Raw genomic sequence first — 10,214 nt, forward strand, 5'->3', positions numbered from 1 at the left:
AGGGGTAACCTTGATCAAATTCAGGAAGCAGTTATGTTGATATACATGTGGGTGATCTGGAAGTTCAGAAACGATAGAATCCACTCAAACACAGTCAAATCACATAAAATTCTGGTAAACGAAGTAGAAATACTAAGCCATTTGTGGATCAACTCAAGAAGCAAACATAAAAAAAACTAGATGGGAGAAATGGTGTTGTGATCCGATAGTTGAGTGTAATAGCTGAGAAAAGGGGGGGGGGGGTGTGGGTTCATTGGGTTCTTATTGGTGAATTTGGGGTCCTTGGTGATATACCTAATTACAGCCAGCGTGCGTTTGGTGTTAGTCTCTTTCATCGGGTAGACATACGTTAGGAATCGGCTGTGATTAAGTTCTTTTTTGTGGTGTTTGCCTTTCGTGTGAAATCTGGGTTGTGGGATGGGGGACATTATAATAATTCTTGGTGTGCGTTTTTTTCTCCTTTTTCTGGTGTTGCATCTTACTCCGCAGGTGCTGAAGAACACTGGAGCTTGAACTCGATTAAGACAACACATGTGTTGCTGATTGAAGCCGACAAAGTCGACATGGATCATGCTTCTATTGCATGTAAAAGGCAAAAGCTAAGATGGCATCTATGGTTCTAGATGGTTTCTGGATAATTTGGACAATTTTGCCCCTGTCTAAAAAAAATGGTTGATTTGGAGAGATCTACAATACATTTGACTTGCTTTCTGACGTAGCTGATGAACTAATCTGAAGAGGTAGCACAACTTTATCAAGTAATCAATCTATCACCCCAAATAGACAAAGCAGTGGAATAAAGATGGATATGGATCTTGAGGAAGATGCTACAATCGTAATTGAAGGATATGGCTCATGGATCAAAATCAAATTCAAAATCTCAATCGATGATTGGTAGCTGAGATACAAGCTCTGTCCCATCTATGGATAAATGCACGGAAGAGGAAGGGAAAAAATCCAGGTGTTTTGACCCAATATTAGAATGCTATCGTAACCTGTAGGTTTCTTGTATTTCTGTTTTTGTTTTACTTCCTTTTGTTTGTCAAACTTTTGTAATCTCTAGCCCCTGGCTAGTTTTCTTCTTTAATATCATGCATGTCGTTAAAAAAAAAAGACTTATTGTTAGGTGAAGGAGTTCCAAAACCGATTATCATTCATGGATTGCATCTCAACCATTTTGTATTCTAATAATTTATCATATTTTAGATTAGATATGACATCATAATAGTTAGCAGAATCACATTAATTCCTTAATTGTTCACCATTCTTGAGAAATGCATATTTTATTGTTTGTTGAGAATACATACGTAGGCTCTACGACCCGATCCTAAAAGGATTAAAAGGAAGAGTGGTTAGATTGATTATATATTAAACCATATAAAGTAAGGTTACACTTCTCTATTTATTCACACCATTATGTTGCGGCATTCCAGGTAGATTGGATTATGATACAAACCTATAATTTGTCAAATCATGTAGGATCTCTTGATTCGTGTACTCACCCCTGCGATTAGATTGAATGGATTTTGGACTTTCTAGGTTGATTCTCTATTTCATTTTGGATATCCTTAGAGATTTCAAAAGCTCCATGTATTTGTTTGTATGACTGTTAGAAGATATTTAGATCACTTACCGATGTTGGATAAAGGAGTTTTGTAATGTGCTTTTTGTTCATATACACAAGAAGATAATATCATTGACATGTTTCATTGAAGTTATACTTGGATCTTTTAACATTTAAAGTGTATACTTCTTCTTCTTCTTTTTTTTTTTTAAATCTAAAACATCATAATGTATATCTATTTCATAAATACCATTTTGAGGAATATCATTCAAAGAAAACAATCTATATATATGAACAAAAATATCATAATTAGAAAATATTGGTTCATAGTTAGAGTGTCTCAAAATAGAAAATGAAACTATTCCAACACTAATGCATGAATCATAATGACAATGATCTAAAGTAATCGTAAAGACCACTTGGTAACTTCAGCTCATAGCCTCCACTATCTTCAACAGGTGCTCATGTATCTTGCCAATAAACAAGTTATATATATATATATATATATATATATATATATATATATATATATATATATATATATATATATATATATATATATATATATATATATATATATATATAGGGAAAACTACAATAAAGTCCCTACATATTGGCCTCATAATCGATTTAGTCCCTATATATTTTTTTTATTCAATTAAGTCCCAAATACCGGTAATCGTATTCAATTTAATCCTTTGACCCGGTCAACAGGTCATCCAACTTTCAAAAATTACATTTTTGGCCCATATTTCAAAATTTATTACAAATTTGGTCCAAAATTTACACTTTTGGCCCGGATTTTAATTTTTTTTTACAAATTTGGTCCAAACTTTACCTTTTTTGCCCAAATTTTAGAATTTTATTATGAATTCATCCTAATTTTAGTTTTTTTGCAACTTTTTTTTTTCAAAAAATTGTTTCTAATATGTTTTTTCTTTATAAAATCATATTTATACCAAAAAAATGTATTTTCACATAAAAATCTTATATTTTCTAGGGAAATCTTCAGAAAAGTCCCAATATTTACGGAAAAGTTACACTTTAGTCCCAAGATTTTTTTTTTGAACGAAAAAGTCCTGAAAACCGGCAAAAATTTGCAGTTTGACCCTTTTTGACCGGTTGAAACCGGTACCAAACTAATTTGGGACTATTTCGTAAACTAATCCAAAATATTGGGATTTTTCAGTAAACAAAAAATATTAGGACTTTTCTGTAAACAAAAATATTATGACTTTTCTATAAACAAAACCTTAATTATTATTATTGTTATTATTATAATTATTATTATTATTATTATTATTATTATTATCATCATCATCATCATCATCATCATCATCATCATCATCATCATCATCATCATCATTATTATTATTATTATTATTATTATTATTATTATTATTATTATTATTAAAAATATAAATAAGAATACTTTTTTTTGAACTTGTTATTATTAATATTGTTACTAATACATATAAATGTATTTAAATGAAAAAATAATATTAATGACATTGTTTAAGGGTGGAGGTGGAGGAGATGTTGCTGCCTTTAGCATTGAAATCATGCATGTTTGCTTGTATATTTTTACTTTTTATATGGCCATTTCACATTTGTTGTTATTGTTTTCAATTAAAAATAATAATACTTAACAATTTAAAAGAAGTTGCATATTTGTAAAATTCTTTATAAATAGTTTAAGTTAGAAGGATTTCTCACTTTGTATATAAAAATGTTTACAGTAGAAGGATTATTTTCCAAATCCAACAGATCCACTACAAACATCTACATAGGTAGCCCATATCAAAATTCAAAAATATTAATTACAATATCTTGTTCAATAAAAAGTAATAGGACATGTTTTTTGGATTAATACTTTTGAATTTTGAATAATACTTTTGAATTATTCCTATTACTTTTTGTTAAACAAAATATTGTAATTAATACTTTCGAATTTTAATATAGGTTACTTATGTAGATGTTTGTAGTGGATTTGTTGGATTTGGAAAGTAATTCTTCAACCTTAAACAATTTTATATACAAAATGAGAAACTCTACTACCTTAAACTATTAATATGCAACTTCTTTCAAATTGTTAAATATTAATATTCTGAATTGAAAACAATAATAACAAATATGAAATGACCATATACAAAGTAAAAATATACAAGTAGACATTCACGATTTCAATACTAAAAACATCACCATCTCCTCCACCTCCACCCTTAAACAATGTTATTAATAATATTTTTTTCATTTAATGCATTTATATGTATTAGTAATAATATTAAAAATAACAAGTTCAAAAAATAGTATTCTTATTTATATTTTTAATAATAATAATAATAATAATAATAATAATAATAATAATAATAATAATAACAATAATAATAATTAAGGTTTTGTTTATAGAAAAGTCCTAATATTTTTGTTTACAGAAAAGTCCTAATTTTTTTGTTTACTGAAAAATCCCAATATTTTGGATTAGTTTACGAAATAGTCCCAAATTAGTTTGGTACCGGTTTCAACCGGTCAAAAAGGGTCAAACTGCAAATTTTTGCCGGTTTTCAGGACTTTTTCGTTCAAAAAAAAAATCTTGGGACTAAAGTGTAACTTTTCCGTAAATATTGGGACTTTTCTGAAGATTTCCCTATTTTCTATATAAAACTTTTTTTTAAAAGTTTTTTGTATATGAAATATCTAGTTATAAAAATATGTATTTATTTAGTATATAAATATATATAAATTTGTTTTTATAAAAAAATGTATACACACCTATCACCTTTATATATATATATATATATATATATATATATATATATATATATATATATATATATATATATATATATATATGCACACAAATAGGTGTGTATCTATATTTTTTTTTTATAAAATCGTGTTTGTTTGTATTTTTTTTATAAAAACGTGTTTGAATAATTTTTTATATAATACGTGTTCGTATACATTTTATAAAAACGTGTTTAAAAAAGTTTTTATATAATACGTGTTTGTATATATTTTATAAAATCGTGTTTGTATACATTTTATAAAATGTATACAAACACGTATTATATAAAAAAAATATTCAAACATGTTTTTATAAAAAAAAATATAAACAAAAACGATTTTATAAAAAAAATAGATAAAATAGGTGTTTGTATACATTTTTTTTCATAAAAACGGATTTCTATATATTTATATACTTAATAAATACTTATTTTTATAACTAAATATTTCATATACAAAAAACTTTTTGAAGAAAGTTTTTTTATAACTAAATATTTCATATACAAACACGATTTAATAAAAAAAATATAGATACACACCTATTTGTGTGCATATATATATATATATATATATATATATATATATATATATATATATATATATATATATATATATAAAGGTGATAGGTGTGTGTACATTTTTTTATAAAAACAAATTTATATATATTTATATACTAAATAAATACATATTTTTATAACTAGATATTTCATATACAAAAAACTTTTTAAAAAAAGTTTTATATAGAAAATATAAGATTTTTATGTGAAAATACATTTTTTTTGGTATAAATATGATTTTATAAAGAAAAAACATATTAGAAACAATTTTTTGAAAAAAAAAGTTGCAAAAAAACTAAAATTAGGATGAATTCATAATAAAATTCTAAAATTTGGGCAAAAAAGGTAAAGTTTGGACCAAATTTGTAAAAAAAAATTAAAATCCGGGCCAAAAGTGTAAATTTTGGATCAAATTTGTAATAAATTTTGAAATCTGGGCCAAAAATGTAATTTTTGAAAGTTGGATGACCTGTTGACCGGGTCAAAGGATTAAATTGAATACGATTACCGGTATTTGGGACTTAATTGAATAAAAAAAATATATAGGGACTAAATCGATTATGAGGCCAATATGTAGGGATTTTATTGTAGTTTTCCATATATATATATATATATATATATGAACAAAAATATCATAATTAGAAAATATTGGTTCATAGTCAGAGAGTCTCAAAATAGAAAATGAAACTATTCCAACACTAATGCATGAATCATAATGACAATGATCTAAAGTAATTGTAAAGACCACTTGGTAACTTCAGCTCATAGCCTCCACTATCTTCAACAGGTGCTCATGTATCTTGCCAATAAACAAGTTATATATATATATATATATATATATATATATATATATATATATATATATATATATATATATATATATATATATATATATATATATATATATATATATATGGGAAAAGTGAATATACCCTTAAGGGTATATAAGCTTAGGTACCCAAACTCATAATAATACGTCGTTTTGTTTGATATATTCATTATAATATTGTTAAACTTCAACCCTTAACTTGATTTATATTCAATATTTTTAAATTTTCACTATTATCTTCCTCTTAAATCATATCTTTTTGTTGAACACTTACTAGGCTGTATATATTATTGTTGAAAATGATAATTATGTAAGAGGAAGATAAATATGAAGTTTATAAAAATCTTTGAAGTAATTCAATTTAGAAGTTAAATTATAATAACGTTGGACAATTACAATGTCTATATATCATACAAAACAATGTAGTATCGTGAGTTTGGGTACCTAAGCTTATATACCCTTAAGGGTATATTCACTTTTCCCTATATATATATATATATATATATATATATATATATATATATATATATATACACACTAGATGTGTGCCCGCGCAAAGCGGCGGTGATAAATAACTCTTTTAGCGAATAATTTTTTATGAGAAAATAAGTATTGGATTTTATTATTAGTTATTATGTAAAAAAATTAGCACTTTAAATAAAATATTTTTGTTTAGATCTTATGTTTACATTACATGTTTATACGGTTAATGTAAATTAATTAATATTGGTGTCTAGTTTAAGAATTTGAATTTATTTATATACATTAATTTAATATTTTAAAATTATAATTTTGCTCCAAATTAAATTTCTTAATAACCTTCCTTAATTTAAATCTTCAAAATTTGGCAAGTATTAATACTAATTATGCATAATCAATTTGTACAAAAAGCTTTGTAACTTATATCTCTTAAAATTCAAGATAAGGCTAATATGCTTTATAATATATATATATATATATATATATATATATATATATATATATATATATATATATATATATATATATATATATATATATATATATATATATATATATATTCTTCTTTTATATGATTGCATATTTTTATAAATATGAGTTCACAACCTATATCATATTCCTAAAAATTAGAGGAAAATTATATAGTTCTATCACATAGATTGGTAAGTACATACCTAACTTGTTGGATGCTCCAGCCTTGCTTTATTTTAATTCAAAGAGGTATATAAAATAATTATTCTTCTAATACCCTACTTCACCATAATTATAACATTTGACATCCTCTACATGGTATTATTTCTTCTTCTTAGATCAAACAACAACCTTCTTCCTTCGAATACGGACTTTTCCTTAACCTCAGAAGAACGTTTTGCATCAGGTATAACTCTAACGACTCTCCCACTTATTTAAAAAACCTTTTGAAATTGATGTCGAAATATTTTCCATAGCTCCTTTATATTGTGAAATGGATCATAGGATTCAAGTTCCTTATGTAGATAAATAATAATGCTACAAACCATAAATGATGTAACTATATTTGGCTCATTGAACATTGTAAGCCAAGTTTTATGTCGTTGGTCAAGTTAACTGTCAAATGGTGGTGCAGAAAATAGGTCTTAATATGTAACTTGTGTACATACCTGAGGACAATCCTCAGACCACACGGTATGGGTCATAACGAGAAAGGAAGATGCTGACATGGATGCCCACAACGCCGTCATAACCGGGGGCACACCCCCCCCCCCCCCCAACTTGTTGCATCTCGTCATGGTGAACCTGGTTGACGTTGTGACGAATTGAAACGGCAAGGTTTTATGGGGGAACACCAACTTTTTTTTTTCTTTGGTGTGGCATCTTGTTGCTTATTTCCCCACTTGGTGTTATAACACCACTTGCTTATGTGGCATGTGAGGTGGTACAACTTGGTGTTGCACCTTGTTGCCCACACTCAATGCTCTCAAAGTATGATACTAATCAAGAAAGTTATCATCATTCATCTTCTCACTCTCCAACTAAGAATGATGTGAGCTTTTTTTTTTTGCGATTTTGGTTGATATCTACAACAAGGAATAAAGTTTAATTAAGCATTTCAATATTTGTTTGTATGACTGTAATGCCTATTAGGTTTTATTTGTTTTAGAAACAATATTAAACGCATACAATCATTTATCAGGTGCAATTAATGAAAAAGGAAAAAAATAAATAAAACAATGCTCAAGTCCAATCCTAAAGTTACTTCATGAGCCTCTATGAATTAATTTGGTCGAAATCAAGGGATGAAGCATATATTCAAATATGAAAAACAACCCTAAAAAGGATCACCAAAAAACTCACCTTCACCGGATAAAGTTGTAGAAAAATTTACTAGTCATCTCCACTGCCATACTGCTCTTCACTAATGAGGGTGGGGCAATATTACAATTATCTTGGCCAAGGGAATACCGCATTGGGCTAGCTGATGGGCTTCAACTAGTGGGTTTCTGCGGCTGATGGACCTACTTTATGGGTCTCACATTGTGGGTAAAATTCTTTTTAGATCTATAAAATTCTTTAATCAAATTATCAAGTTTTCTAAACTTTGGTTTGGTTTGTATTTCCTTCTAGAACTAAACATTTCAAGTTTGGATTTATAAAAAAAGTGAGAAAAATATTGAATTATTAAAATTAAAGTTTTTTTTTCTTTTACATTTAAACAAATAATTTAGATAAATAAACAAAGAAAACTAATGAGACTTTAATTTAGTAATTTTGAAATTACAGGAAAAATCCATTAATGAAATTAATATGTATTTATTATTACATTTAAATATTATGTGAAATTTAGTAAAATGTAAAACCATAAAATGACATATGGAAGAAAAATGAAAATAATAAGAAAAAACAACGTGGCATATAGGGCTGGCAATTCTCGACACGACACGCGACACGACACAAAATAAATGGGTTTGGGTTGAGTTTTTCAACCCGCCAACCCGCTAACCCATCAACCCGCCAACCCGTTTATTAAACGGGTCATATATGGGTTTCTCAAAAAATTAACGGGTTGAACCGCCAACCCGTTTATATTCTTAATAAAAAAAATTTATATTTTTAAATGTATTTATGTATCAAGTATTAATATTTAATAAGTATTATATAATATATACAATTTATTCATAGACTATTTGATTGTTTTGATATTATTACTCGTGGTGGATGGTCTAAGGTCATAAGTCGTAACCTATAAGGCTAAGTCTGTAACATGTTTCTATGAATGTTTTTAATTTTCATTTGGATGTTTAAGACTTAAATATCTAAAATTTGAACCCACGAACCCAAATCTGACCCATAAAACCACCAACTTGTGAACCCGTATAAATAAATGGGTTGGTGGGTCATATATGGGTTTATGTTCCAAACCCGCCAACCCGTGACCCGCCAACCCGTGACCTGTATAGTTAAATGGGTCGTGTTTGGGTTGACATATTTTGACCCGCCAACCTGCTAGCCCGCGACACGCCAACCCGAACACGACACGATTGCCAGGCCTAGTGGCATAACACATTAGAAGATAACAAATGGAAAAATGATTTTCATTTATTATGAAAGCTTTAAGATGTGCGTATGTGTTTTGCTCCGATACGAGGTGGTGGCATGATCACAGTGCATTGAAATTTATTTCGATAATGTAGATAAGCATACGTGGGTTACAATTGTTTATTCAGGTTTGCATCAAAACGTTGTATATAATTATACTAGATGTAAAACCTATATACATTACACGGGTTGATTAAAAAAGATAAAATATTAAAATGTAAATAATAAACCTTTTTTAAAATAAATTTTGAAATAAAGAATGGAATTTTGAAATAATAAACATATTAATTGCAATTTAGTATAGTATTTATTACATTTGATTGTTTACATATATAAATATAAGTATTATGTGGTTTTTAATTTTAAAAATTTAAAAAAACCATAAATTGACATGTGAATATTATTTATTTAAAAAATATCACAAAATGACAAGTGTCAAAATTCATTAGAAATTGACATGTGACAAAATTATCTTAATTTATTATAGTAGATATCTAAGAACCATGTTACCATATTGCTTTTATTGGTAAATAAATCTAATTACATTGTTATGAAGTATATGGGTTAAAATAATAATGTATTTATGTTTCTTTACCAATAATAATAATGTACTCATATATTTTACCAATCATTGATATATTTAACCCATGATAGCACAAAATATAAAGTAAAACGTCATAAAATGTTAGATGAGAGTTGAATGCTAACGAGACAACAAAAATTAGGGGTTTGCTAGTATCGTTTAGCCAATAGTTGCCAATGTTTTTCGGTAGAGGAAACTAAGGCTTGGGCTACGAACCCAAACCTAATGTCCAGTCCAATGGAGCTAGGTTTTTCATTTTTTTCATTTTTCCAGATATCAATAATTACAGTTACAAGAAATATGAAATAAAATACATTGGAAAATAAAAAACAAATGGCG

This window comes from Lactuca saligna, chromosome 2 (genome assembly GCF_052625555.1).
Source record: "Lactuca saligna cultivar CGN05327 chromosome 2, ASM5262555v1, whole genome shotgun sequence".
Taxonomy (NCBI): Eukaryota; Viridiplantae; Streptophyta; class Magnoliopsida; order Asterales; family Asteraceae; genus Lactuca; species Lactuca saligna.